At 50.3% G+C, this 14,102-nt stretch overlaps 2 non-coding genes across 2 annotated transcripts; both read right to left on the bottom strand.

The window, feature by feature from the left end:
• Positions 1-5,110: 5,110 nt before the first annotated feature.
• Positions 5,111-5,182, bottom strand: TRNAA-UGC (transfer RNA alanine (anticodon UGC)). Its single transcript has one exon. It is a non-coding gene; the product is annotated as a tRNA-Ala (tRNA).
• Positions 5,183-9,428: 4,246 nt separating this feature from the next.
• TRNAF-GAA (transfer RNA phenylalanine (anticodon GAA)) lies at positions 9,429-9,501 on the bottom strand. The gene has a single exon. It is a non-coding gene; the product is annotated as a tRNA-Phe (tRNA).
• Positions 9,502-14,102: the final 4,601 nt, after the last annotated feature.

The raw sequence follows: 14,102 nt of genomic DNA, 5'->3' as shown, positions 1-14,102 counted from the left end.
CTGGAGGGAAGGGTTAGGATACAGAGGGACCTAGACAAATTAGAGAACTTGGGAAAAGAAACCTGATGAGGTTCAACGAGGACAAGTGCAGAATCCTGAACTTAGGACAGAAGAATCCCATTCGCTGTTACAGATTAGGGACCGAACGGTTAGGAAGCGGTTCTACAGAAAAGGACCTAGAGATTACAGTAGACGAGAAGCTGGCTATGAGTCAACAGTGTGCCCTTGTTGCCAAGAAGGCTAACGGCATTTTGGGTTGTATAAGTAGGGGCATTGCCAGCAGATCAATGGATGTGATCATTCCCCTCTATTCGACATTGGTGAAGCCCCGTCTGGAGTACTGTGTCCAGTTTTGGGCCCAACACTACACGAAGGATGTGGAAACCTTGGAAAGATTCCAGCAGAGGGCAACAAAAATGATTAGAAATCTGGAGCACATGACTTCTGAGGAGAGGTTGAGGGAACTGGGCTTGTTTAGTCTGCAGAAGAGAAGACTGAGGGGGGATTTGATAGCTGCTTTCAAGTACCTGAAAGGGGGTTCCAAAGAGGATGGATCTAGACTGTTCTCTATGGTACCTGATGACAGAACAAGGAGTAATGGTCTCAAGTTGCAACGAGGAAGGTTTAGGTGGAATATTAGGAAAAAACTTTTTCACTAGGAGGGTGGTGAAGCACTGGAATGGGTTACCTAGGGAGGTGGTGGAATCTTCTTCCTTAGAGGTTTTTAAGGTCAGGCTTGACAGAGCCCTGGCTGGTAAGATTTAGTAGGGGATTGGTCCTGCCTTGAGCAGTGGATTGGACTAGATACCTCCTGAGGTCCCTTCCAACCCTGATATTCTATGATTATATGATTAAATGTTCTGATGGTCTCTTCTGGACATAAAATCGACTAATTTCTGAAAAACTGAGTGTAGCATTGAGAGCAGCGTCTGATGTTTTACTGTCTAGTCAACTTGCTTCCTAGAACGAACGCTCCTTGAGTGTGGTGATTCACAGGGAGTAGCTCAAATCTCCAAAGTGCCTGGCCAGGGGCAGGGCATTGGCACAGCAAGGGAGGGGTATAGTAGTGACATCACAAAGGCCTTTTACAGGACCTCATATTATTGGTCAAAGACTATTGGTGGGGAGGTGTTGACCTCACAGAGAGATTCTGATATCCAGGCAGGAGAGTGGCGAGGGGACAGGGAAACCTCAGAGACCCTTGTGGCTTTGCTTCAGCAAGTCTCCTTCTCCAGGTCTTTCTTTGAGGACTGAGAGAGTATTCGGGGTCACGGACGTGAGCGCCAGGAGGAACCTCTTTCGGGTTTTCTCCTTCTCTTGTAGTGATTTTACTAGAAAACAGCCATCCCTCTTTAGAAGGTAAGAGCCTCCTGGAGGTTTGAAACCTGTTCAGTCTGATCCATCTGGTGAGAGTTGAATTCTAGGCATGGAAAACACGAGCTTAAGGAGGCAGAATTTTATTCCACAGCTGGGATTTTGTCCCTTAGAATCAGTGGGGACATAAGAGTTTGTCCTTTTTGTTTCACCTTTTCCTCCATCCACCCTCCCTCCCTCGTTTCTCTTCTTCTCTTGCTTCTTTTCTCCTTTTTCCTATTCCCCTCCCAACATCAGGAGGTATGCCTGTGTGTGTGTTTGTGTGTTGTGGGGCAGTGCTCTGTAGCTCCCACTGTGGGAGGTTCACCGAAAAATGTGGGACTGAAATAGTGCTTGGGCAGTGATCCCCAACAGTGACCTGGGCCATCCTTCGGGCTCTCTAGGCTCATCCTCAGCCTCCCGTCCTCAGTCTCTACCCTGACTGGCTGAGCAGAGGGTTATTGACAGGGAGGAGACTCAGGTCCTTGTTGTTCTCTTTTAAGACCAAGGAAATAAGTCAGAACCAGTTCTATGTTTGATGAATTTTGCTGCTTCTCTGCATTAATGATCTCTGAGCAGTTGATGATTCCATCTAACATTGCAGTTCTCCTCAAATACTTGCTGAATAAATACTGTCACTATTGTTGGTCTGGAGCTCATCTGAGACCACTTTATTCAGGTCATTGAATATCTGAAATTCAAGATCCGATGGTTATTTTGAAAATTAGGGCTCTTGTGTCCTATTCCCAACTCTGCCACCGACTGCCTGTGTGACCTAAGACAAGTCAATTCTCCTTTCTCAGCCTTAGCTTCTCCCTCTTTCAAGTAGGGATAATAATGATCCGCTCCCACCTACCTCATGGTGCGTGGAGGCAGGGCTGGTTCTAGGTCTTTTGCTGCCCAAAACAAAAAAAAATTTTGGCTGCTCCCACCCCATCCCTGCCCCCCCCACTCCCCTGCTGCCCAAGCCCTGGGCTTTCCCTCCCCACCTGAACCCCCTGACACTCCAGCTCTGGACCTCCCCCTAACCGCATCCCCCTGCTGTCCCAGCCCTGTGCTCTGCCCCCACACACACCCCGTGCTGCCCCAGCTCCGGGCTCTCCTCTCCCCCCCTCCAGTGCTCCCCCACCCACACACACTCCTGCTGCCTCAGCCCTGGGCTCTACCCCCACCCCCCGCACCTCCTGCCGCCCCAGCCCAGCATGACTGACTGTGTGACCTGAGACAAGTCAATTCTCTTTCTCAGCCTAAGCTTCTCCATCTTTCAAGTAGGGATAGTAATGATCTGCTCCTACCTACCTCACGGTGGGTGGAGGATGGGGATCCATTGGAGAGTGTCACTAGGAATAGTGCACAATATAAGGTGTCCTATCACATTTACTCAGAGCAGATTAACACATAATAGAATAGCTGAAATAGTCTATTTGATTTGTATGTTTTTATTCTGAAATTGTTAAAAGCAGCAACGACGTAGCTCAGACTGAAGCATCTTATCTAATGTTTGAGATCTAAGTGTCTCCTCTTTGTGTGCGAGGAGACAATTTAACACACTGTGACAAAAAGGAGATGCTTTTGTTTTGCAACAAAATACTTTTGCAAAGAACTTTCATCCCACTTGTTATGATTTTGAGAAACAAACTGATTTAGTCTGAATGGGATTTTCTGACAGAAATGGTTTCAATGAAATTTCCTCACCATCTCGATTCCTGGGCTCTATCCCTACCTCTAAGGAGGAGAGGGAGGGTTTGTCTGTTAGAACAGGTGTCAGGACCGCTGGTTTCTCTTTCTGGCTCTGCCACCACCTTTCTGTGTATGCCCTTGGGTAGGTCACTTCCCTTCTCTGTACCTCAGGCTCCTCCCCATCTGTCCAATGGGAACAGGGACAGTTCTCGAATTCTGGGCAGTTGTGAGCCTGAGTGAGATAAGGGGTGTTAAAGCCCTCTGTGATGGAGAAAGGGGAGTTTCACAGTGTTTAGCACCATGGAATTCTAGAGTTTGCTAAAGTGTCTAGTCTGTGGAAACAAGAAATGGTCGGGCCCTAACTTTTTAAAAGCCCATTCAGGGATGTGAGTCCCTGTCTTTTCGGTACCTGGGATTCTTTGCCAGCAGGAGAGAAGAGGTTCCTGCCTCCGTTTCTGTGGCCTAAACAAACCCGGTGTTGTGGCCCAGTTCTCGTCTGAGATCCCTGAAAAAGAACATCTTCCCACCCATGATCAAGACAGGACCTATCATGCTAGTTACATTTTAATAAGACCAAAGCCTCCTCAAACCCGGTGTCACAATCACTTGAATGATTTTACCTTGATATTTTACCGGCCGCAGACACAAAGCGAGTCAAATTACAGTTTCTCTTCAGCGTCAGTGCACACAGAAGAATCCAGAGGCTTTTCATTCCTGAGGTTCTGCTGCCATTTCATTTCTGTCCTCTTCCAAGATTTATCATTGTGCAAAGCAATATTTGGCCTTGGGAGTGTCCCCTCTGGTCCTGCCTGCTGCCTATGGGAAATTAAAAGGGCCCAGAGATCCCTGCCGCCGCCACCACCACCAGCACAAGGGGGCTAAGGCAGTTTCCTGCTCACCCTCGCTCCTTGTGGCACGCCACCCCCAGAAGCAGCTGGCACGTCACTGTAGCCCATGAGGTGTGTGGGGGGGGGTCTCCCCGAGTGCCAACTCTGCCTACTGTGGCAATGGGACCTGTGGGGTGGAGTCTGCTGGCAGTGGTGCACAGAGACACTCCCAGCCCTCCTGGTTAGAGGCTGCTTCCAGAGAGGGGTGCACATTGCTTTTGGGAAATGCTTGAGGTAAATGCTGCACCCCTCACCCTCTCCTGCACCCCTCACACCCTGCTCCAACTCAAACCCCATATCCGCACCCAAACTCCCTCCAAGACGCTGCCCACCACACCCACTCCTGCACCCCAACCCTCTGACTGAGCCCAGACCCTGCACTCAAAGTCTTTCCCAGAGCCCAACACCTCCCTCCCACACCCAAACTCCCTCCCAGAGCCTCACACAGGTGTGGGGTGGGGCAGGACTTGGTCCCAGTCTGGGAACCACCAAAAATTATACAAACCTGCCAGCTCTGTCCAGCCCAACCTTCTGCTGATGCACCTCAGCCCACACCCGTGCAGGGTTTGAAGCTTTCATTGCTTAAATTCCAGGACACTGAGGGATTTCAGCTCCCCTTTGCCCAGAGGGAAACCATCCCACTCCCAGCCAGGTTCTTGTCCACGGGATGAATGTAGGGGGGCTGGGTCCCTCTGGGTCTTTTCTCTCTCTAGGACAGGCCAGGGTGCAATAACTGGGGCATCTGAGCACCCAGGACCTTCTGTGGGGCTGCCATTCCCCTTCCCCTTCTCTGGTCCCATCTGTCACTGACTCCAGCCTTTTTTCTATCCATCGTCAGCACCATCTCAAGCCAGCTGCACCCGCCTCAAAAAGTCAGTGGGTGTAAATCACTGACCTCTCTCCTCTCTGAGCACTGACAGCCCCTCTGTTTCTTTGCCTCTCGGGCTGTGCAGATGGGACCTTTCCCTCCAGTGCTGGAGGATTCGCCCTTCTCACCTACCATTGTCCCAAGCAGCACAGCGGGTGGGAATCTTAAACATACCGAGGTGACTTAGGAACAGAAACTCCCCCAGGGCCTTCCATGCAATTGTCCCTTGCCCCTCAGCGAGCAGGATTGAAGCTCGGGCAAGGAGCCTGGTGGGCCACATCCCCTCTGGGCATGAGCAAAGCAGCAGGATGAGAAAGAAACCTGGAGATGTGGGGGATTGAACCCAGGGCCTCATACATGCAAAGCATGTGCTCTACCACTGAGCTACAACCCCACCTTGGCTTAGGCCTTGCTCTGAGGGCCAAACCTGCTGTCCTGGAGGTTGGTGGTTCATGAGGAACACTTTGCGGCAGGGCCGGATTCTATACAGCAGAGGAGGAGAGAGAGTGCATGCCCTGGACCCAGGGTAGAGCGATACAAGACTCAGCCTTCATACTGCATTGGTTGGGTGCAGGGGTGAGAGTAACTTACAGGACTTACCGGTACTGCGGGAGTCCTGAGGAGGCGTGGCCTCATCCAGAAGAGGCGTGGCATTTCAAGAGTTAAAGGCCCTGGGGCACCAGCTGTGGCTGGGAGACCCAGAGCCTTTAAGTCAACCAGAGGCTCCTAGCTGAAGAGGGGGCTGGGAGCCCCCCGGGGCTCATGCGGCAAATTAAAGGGCCTAGGCCTCCAGCCACCAGGAGAACCCCAAGCTTTGCGGGACTGGGGCAGGGATTTAAAGGGCCCAGAGCTCCTGCCGCTGAGGGGAGCCCCGAGCCCTTTAAATCCCGGCCCCAGCCCGGTCACCAGAGCCACGGCCAGGATTCAAAGGACTCTGGGCTGCCTGCAGCAGCATGGAGCTCTCAGCCCTTTAAATCTCAGCTGCAGCTGGGATTTAAAGGGCTCTAGGCTGCCCGCAGCCGCGGGGAGCTCTAAGCCCTTTCAATCCCGGCCCCGGTCTGGCTGCCAGAGCCCTGGGTTGTCCAGAGCCCTTTCAATGCCCGCCATGGATGCCAGTGTGGTCCAATATGGCGTACTGGCTCTTGCCAGTACACCATACCACACTGGACCGGCTTACTTTCAGCTCTGGGTGGGTGGGTGGTGCTGCAATCCCCTGCTAGAAAGTCATGTTGGTGGGGGACTCTGTGAGCAGCTCAACTCCCAACCCTGGTGGCAGAAGCAGTGTGGGGGACTCCAGGTGTTTCTAGGATCCATTATTTCCACCTGCCTGTAAAATCCGGTTTTCCCCAGCACATTCACTGCATTGCAATTGGGTCAGTGTTTCCATGGCTGCACAACAAAGAATAGCTCCCAGTTTCCTCTCTGTCTGCAGCAGGATTAGCCTGTGTCGGTGGTTAATGAGGTGGATCTTGTAGTTTGTTATTCATTCCCCACCTTGAAAATTCAGACAGTTCCTTTCCTACTCAAATCCCCAGCACCTCAGTGACCCTGGTAGCAGAGGTTGGGTTTTCCCTGAGGGCCTGAGATTTTCAGGGGTCTTTTTCCCTCCAGCTTGAGTGAATTCAGCTTTTCCTCATCCCAGACATTCCATGAAAAGACAACAGCAGTATAAAGAAAGAGGGGAGGGAACGTCTCACGGCCAGGGCTGGACGTGCCCAGGGCCCCCTGCTTGGCCATTGTTTCCATGGAATTTGGCCACCTGCTTTGCACAAGGGACAGAGAAAGATCCTGCTGTTCCTGTGTCTGTGCAAAGAAAATTGTGCTTCGGTATGAAAGAGAGGTGGGAAATAGCCCCATGATGGGACAATATCCTCAGGATTTAGACCTAAGGACTCAGGTTGAGAACTGATTTAACTCCATTCATCTGGGATTTAACAAATTCCCTTCCACAGAGACACTGGGAACTTGTGACCTTGATCCAAACTCTGCAGCTTCAGGCTGCTTTAACTCCTCTTAAAAACCTGAACTTGATTCCAAGAAAGGAGAGAGGAGAAGCCTGAAGTTGCCTTTGGTCCAAGGCTGGGATCTCCTGGATGGGTAGAAACGTCCTTCCCTGCTACCAGGGGACAGCAGCTACTGGAGACATAGCAGAGCTCAGAGGAAGGCGGGTTGTTGAATGCACTTTATGTGCACAGGACCCCACTAACTCTAAATCCCCCACTCTAGCAGGAACTTAGAAAGTCAGACCTCGGTCAATGGCAGGACTGGGCTTTGAAAAAGAGATTTGTTTTTCCTCCCCGTCATGAGAAAGAAAGTAAGAGCTGGCAGCTCTGGTGCAGAAAACCACTTTTTCCTCTGGCTGCGGAGCTTCCAACCAGGTGCAGACGACTGGTGTCTCCTGAAGGGGGGGGGCACAATGTCAAGGTTCAGCCCCATCCCCTTGCAATCAACAGCCCCCTCAGCTGTGAACAGTGCAGGGAGAGGAAGCAGCAAAGGCAACCCCTCTCCATTCACCCCTGCAGCAGCTGCTTTGCAGGGAGGGGGCCTGGCAGCACCACATAATGCAGCAGGCGATAGCTAACCCAGGTGGGGCACATGACCCCACACACGCCCTCTGCAAGTGTTGCCTCTGAAATTAGGAACACTGGTGAGTTCAGGGCACAGCTGCACACCCAGAAGAAAGCCCAGCACAACACACCCAGGGTGAAGGGGGTGCTAATGCCTGGCATTAAACCAGAAACCTTTAGATCTTCAATCCGATGCACTCCCAGCCGAGCTACTTTGGCAAGGACCAGGCCCACCAGGAAGGCTTAATACACGAGCCACAGCACATGCTGGGAAGATTTAAATCTGGATGTCACAACGCAGGAGCCAAGCAGTGGACTTGACCTGGAGGGGCAGGCTGGGGTTTCCTGTATCCCATTCACTCAAGCCAGCACCTGCCCCCTCACAAGCTGTCACTGGCACCCCCAGGTCGGCAAGAAAGGAGCAGCGGTTCTCACTGGAACAACTCCTCTCGCAGGCTTCTCCCAAGCCTAAAACAGAAAACCATCTTGCCAGAAAGCAGCCTACTCGTGTCATAGTATAATTCCCAAATCTGGACCTTAGCGTCCAGGATATGGGTACTAGCATAAAGTCCTCTAAGCGTAATTACCAGTTTAGATTCTGTAGCGCTGCCACCAGTCAGGAATTTCTAGGGCCTGATACCCTCTGGTCCCCCCAAAACCTTCCCAGGGGGACCCCACGACCCAGATTCGTTGAGTCTCACAACAAAGGGAAATAAACCATTCCCTCCCACCTCTTTACCTCCTAGGCAATACAGATTCAAGCTGTGTGAATCTCACACAAAGAGGAAATTTATCCTTCCCTTCTCCCCACCAATTCCCTGGAATATACAGACTCAATTCCCTAGAGCCTCAACTGGGAAAAAAAATCAAACAGGTCTTAAAAAGCAAAACTTTTAATAAAAAAGAAAGAAAAAAAGTAAAAGGTTTATCTCTGCATTTTAGATGGTAAAAAGTTACCGGGTCTTTCAACTTATAAACAATAGAAAGAAACTTTCTCCAGCAGAAACACAATTTAAGCTATTCCAGCAAGTGCACATATGCAAATGGAAAAAAAAAACAAATTAAAAGACTATGGCCGCCTTTTCTTACTTACAATTCTGAATAGATAAGAGACTGTAGCAGGGAGATTGGCAGAAACCTGGTTGCACCTCTAGCCCCGTCCAGGACCCAAAGAGAACAAAGCCAAACCCAAAACCCACAAACAAAGGCTTCCCTCCATATGAGATTTGAAAGTATCTTGTCTTCTGATTGGTCCTCTGGTCAGGTGTTTGGATCCCTGTTTGTTAACCCTTTACAGGTAAAAGAGACATTAACCCTTAACTTGTTTTCCTTCCACCCAGAACCCCACATCTTTTCCTGGGCTGCAAGTAGCCACCCCTGGGATGCCAAGAGGTAGAAACAAGATTCTACCTCCCAGCAGCCAAGTGCACTTCCATGGGTTCGACTGGCCTAATTCCTCCAGCTTCCCCAGGCTGATGCCAAGGTATTTTCTCCACTGATATCACCACCCTCTATTGTGCGGGGGTTGGGGTTATCCCAGGGACAGGCTAGTGGCAGAAGGAGGAGGCCTTGATGGACAGCAAGGGGAGCTGGGAAAAGGAAGCCACTACATTTCTGCCTGGTTTTTGGGCTGAGGCCCTTTTGCAGATTAGGCAAATGTGAGAACCACCACGCTACAGAAACTCCATCACAGTGCTCTGCCCTGTCCTGCCCCGCCCTCAAATTCCCTGCACTTTGGTGGTGCTCATCCTGGCACACAATGAGGGGAGAACCTGGAGAAAATGGCGGCAGCTCTTCGATGGGTCAGCTGGCAGAGCAAAGGACTGGAGCTGGCACTCAGCAAGTTGTCCTTACATCGCCCGTGTGACTCCAGCTTGAGGGGGAGCTGCTTTTTCTTCCCCTTTCTGAGAAAGAGCAAGGGAAGAAAGAAAGTTCAGGAGGGCCAACTGGCTGCAGAAGCCAATGCTGCCTTTTCCTGCTGCATAGCCTGAAAGGAAGAACGTGCATTAGGTAAAGGGATGGCTGTGTTGTCAGGAAACAGCCCACAGCTGCACTGAGATGGATCGAAGAGGCTGCTGAAGTCTGGGATTGAACCACACATCTTTAGAGCTTCAGTCTAATGCTCTCCCAACTGAGCTACTTCAGCACCTGTAGGGACCTCTTTTGGGCTGCTGCTTCTCACCTTGAAGCTTATTTTCAACAAACCAGCTCTGTAGTCACCACTGGCCAATGCAGGAAGGACAGCGCTTGCTATTTTAGCACTCAGAAATGTCATCAACTAGTCTCTGGATCTATTGAATGCTGCACTTCAGTTCATGGGGGAAAGGCGAGAGACACAACCTTTGAACAAAAGGCCTGGGGTTAACATTCTAACGCTGTCTCCTACTGTAACACTATTTAATACTGGCCAACCCTGTGCTGGTGACAGTTCCATTTCTAGGTGTTTGTACATTTCAGTTACTGTGAAAATTAAAAAGTTTCCATATGCTTAGAGGAAATGAGTTTGTTTTATTTTCTTATATATGGCATGAATAAATACAGATTTACACATCCTAGCATGAAAATGTATTGTCTAATATGATCGAGAAAATCATGCGTCCAGATTGTGGATTGAAATCATGATATGAGCTACAAATGCAATAAAAAATAAGGTATTCAATGGTTTAACATATGGAGCAGGGGTAGGCGGCACCAAAGACACTTCTTGCCTTGAGTAGGGAGTGGCTCAGACCTCCAAAGGGCCTGGCCAGGAGCAGGACATTGGCACAGCAAGGCAGGGGTGTGGCAGTGACATCATAAAGGCCTTTTGCAGGACCTCAGACTATTGGTCCAAGGCGGTGGGGAGATGGTGACCTCACAGAGAGATGCTGACATCAGCCAGGCAGGACGGGGCAAGGGGCCAGGGAATTCTCAGAGACCCCTGTGGCTTTGCTTCGCTTCAGCAAGTCTCCTTCTCCAGGTCTCTCTTTGAGGACTGAGAGAGTATTCGGGTTCACGGACGTGAGCGCCAGGAGGAACCTCTTTTGAGTTTTCTCCTTCCCTTTTAGTGATTTTACTAGAAAACAGCCATCCCTGTTTAGAATGTAAGAGCCTTCTCGAGGGAAGGGGTGTCATGGGGGTGTCAGAGTTCAGATGCCAATGCCCCGCCGCCCCCACTGTAAGGAAACTCCTGCCACCTGCTCTATGTTTGCAGGGTGGGAGTGAGCAGCATCCATGGCAGAGATTTGCTCCTGGCTGCCGGAGCAGAGCAGCAGGCTCAGCTGTCAGAACTTCCTGGAGCTATGAAAGGGGAGGGCCCCATGGCTCTGTAGCAGAATGCAGGGCAGGTGAGCTCACAGATGGCATTGTGGGATACTGCTGGAGGCCAGTTATTTATATAATGAACGGCAGCATCTAAACTGGCACTCTGTCACTTTAAGTTTGCTGCAAAAAGCTCTAGGCCTCTCGTCGAGGTGGTTTTATTTTGTCACCAAAACAGGGCAGTTTTGTGGCCAGACGTGACATTGCAGTGTGTGCACCAGCCAAAAGCTGGTGACCGAGGGAGCGTTGTGTGTTTTTCACGCACCTCAGCAATGTGATGATGCTAAAATAACTTTGTACTGCAGACCTGGCCAAAGATTCACACACACACGCACAGCTTGCAAGGAAAACCTCATCTGCTCCTCTGCTTTGCAGAATCCAAACACAAGCAAAGCTTGTCAGGGCCTGGTGGAGATGTCAGTGAGTCAGGTGTGCTCAGACAGTGTGTTTTAGCTACATGCAGGCACCATGGCTCAGCTGGTTAAAACACTTATCTTATAAGCAGGGGAACCTGGGTTCAACTCCCAGTGGTGCCTAGGGGAGTAGCTTTTGGGGCACCTGGTATTGGCTACTGTCAGAAGACAAGATTCAGAGCTACATGGGCCTTTGGTCTAGCCCAGTGTGGTTTTTCTTAAATTATGCTCACAGCCACTGATAATAGAGTTACTGAAAGTTTGGGAGTTTGGAGCTGATAGTTTAGTGGTCCAGTCCCCTTGCAGATGACCTCCTCCCTCTGGGACAGGGGCAGATCTGAGCTCTCACACTAAATGCTCATTGTGGCTGCCAGAATCTGTGGGCAGCTCGTTTAGTTTGCATCGAGGGTTGAGTCCTGCTTTGTGCCCAGTGTCTGAGAATGAAAATCCTAAACAGCCCTTTGAAATAACAAATGCAGCAGGACATGTCATTGTCCCTGTCCCAAAGCAGACAGTCCAGTGGAGAAATGCCATTGAGTCCACGGTAATACTCCACTGCCGTTTTACCTTTTTGGCTTGCTAAACTCCCTCCCAACCTTGTGGGGTCCGAGACCCCGGTATTGAGCCTGAGCCGAGACTTCTACACTGCAAATTTACCACCCCACGGCCCAAGCCCCAGGAGCCTGAGTTGGCATGGGGCAGCTCTGGGTGTTTCATTACACTGTGGACATAGCCTAGCATTACGTCTACACAGCCATTAACACACCCAAGTCACTATTCTCAAACCCTGGGTCAGCTGATTCAGGCCTGTGGGGCTTGTGTTGCAGGGTAATAAAATTACAGTGTAGACACTTGCGCTTGAGCCCAGCCTCTGAGACCTCACGAGGGGTGAGGGTCTCCGAGCCTGGGCTCCAGTCTGAGCCCAAATGTCTGCACTGCAGCTTTTAGCCTCACAACCTGAGCCCCAGGAGCCCAAATCAGATCATCCAGGCCAGCCGGGCCACAGGGATTTTATCTCAGTATAGCTGCACTCTCAGGGTACATCTACATTGCAATGCAAGCCCAGGGTTAGCAGAAGTCATGTCAGCAGCCCCAACACATAAACGTAAACCACGAGGAAAAGATCCACCCACAAATAAGCTGGGCATTGTCCTTTTCCCTATGGTTCATAAGTCCAGCAACAAAAAGTCATTTAACATGAGCCATCCCCTCTCTGCATCCCACTCACAGCTGTTGTCCTTAGTCAGTGCAAGCCCAGAGGTGCCTCTGTAGAGTTCATCTGCCATCCTGGGTGGAAAAGGGGGAAAAAAAGAAGGCACCGTACTCACTATGTTGTCTAGGGACTCACTCGCCCCTCCACAGCCACCCTGTCCTAAAGTTGGTCTAATACCTAAATTTTACTATGAGGACTCAGACCCCAGCCCACTTGGTTTGGAACCAATGTCCCCTGCCTAGCGAGTGCTATTGAATTGAGGGTGAGTCCCTCCATCGGGGTCTGCCAAGCACAGTTCTGCTGCCCTCGATTCACACAACAAGGACAACAACCCTTTATTTCTCCTGTCCCAATAACAAGGAGACTGGGAATCCAACACCAGCCAAAAGTGATCATTTTGGCAAGCAACCCAACATATTTCCAACATACTGTAAAATCCACATGAAGACTCATACACGAAACCTTGCAAGAAAATCTTCCTGAGGGGGTCTGAAGCACCTGCTGCTGGAGGGAAGGAAGGAGCTGTGGGCTGGGACTGAGGAGCACTGGGAATAGGAGGGGCTGTGGGTTGGGATTGAGGGGCACTGGGAATAGGAGGGGGCTGTGGGTTGGGATTGAGGGGCACTGGGAATAGGAGGGGGCTGTGGATTGGGACAGAGGAGAAGGGTGAAAAGGAGCAGGCTTTGGTTGGGAGTGAGGAGCAGTGAGCATAGGAGGGACTGAGGGTTGGGTCTGAGGGGCATTGGGAATAGAGGGGACATGAGTTTAGGCTGAAGAGTATCCTCATTTGGGGATCCAGCAGGATGGGGAAGGCAGCAGGCGATTCTAATTCCTTAGGGATACTCTGTGTGTGTGTGTCCAGGGGAGGAACATGCTATATGCTCAGAGGCCTTTATTCCTCCAGGCTGTGAGGACAGGCGGGATGTCAGGAAGTTGCCCCTTCAATCCCCACCCCCACAGAGGCCCTTCTTAGGAAAGGCAAAATCCTGAAGAGAAAAAACAAGATTAAAGACAACTCCATAAAGACAGATTTAAAAAGATATAGTGAGCAGTTCATCACCTGACTAGGGACTTGAATTCTGGACCCTCAGGTTATCAGTCTGCTGTGCTACCAACTGAACTAGCCAGGCTCACCATGTAAAAGTGTAAGTTGGTGCAGAAGAGAAACTAGTCAATAAAACAAGAGCAGGAAAGAATAGGGGAAACCTGCTGCTCTCTCTGGCGTGATCAACACTATGAGTTTATATCTAATTAAGCAGCATTAAATCGCATTAACCTTGCACCAGTCCACACAACGAAGCCCTTTATATCAGTATAACGGGCTCTTAATACCGGTATCTGTACTCCTCCCTGATGATGAGTAGTGCTGAAATCGGTATAGCTATGTCGGATTAGGGTTAATGTGGCTGCAATTTGATGGTATTGGTCTCCGGGCACTATCCCACAGTGCACCATTGTGACCGCTCTGGACAGCAATCTGAACTTGGATGCACTGGCCAGGTATACAGAAAAAGCCCTGCAAACTTTTTGAATTTGAATTCATTTCCTGTTTGCCCAGCATGGGAGTGCTGATCAGTACAGGTGAACATACAGTCCTAGAATCAAAAAAGAGCTCCAGCAGGGACCGACGGGAGATACTGAAGCTGATCTCTGTATGGGGAGATGAATTGTTCTATCAGAACTCCGTTACAAAGACGAATGCCCAAAACATTTGAAAAAAATTTCCAAGCATGAAGGACAGAAGGGCCCAACAGGGACTCAATGCAGTGCTGCAAAACTTAAGTAACTGAGAACAAGCGTACAGAAAGCCAAAGAATAAAA

Source organism: Gopherus flavomarginatus, chromosome 7, assembly GCF_025201925.1.
Source record: "Gopherus flavomarginatus isolate rGopFla2 chromosome 7, rGopFla2.mat.asm, whole genome shotgun sequence".
Classification (NCBI taxonomy): domain Eukaryota; kingdom Metazoa; phylum Chordata; order Testudines; family Testudinidae; genus Gopherus; species Gopherus flavomarginatus.
Note: the sequence above shows the minus strand (reverse complement) of the source record. Positions and strands in the feature narration are given on the sequence as shown.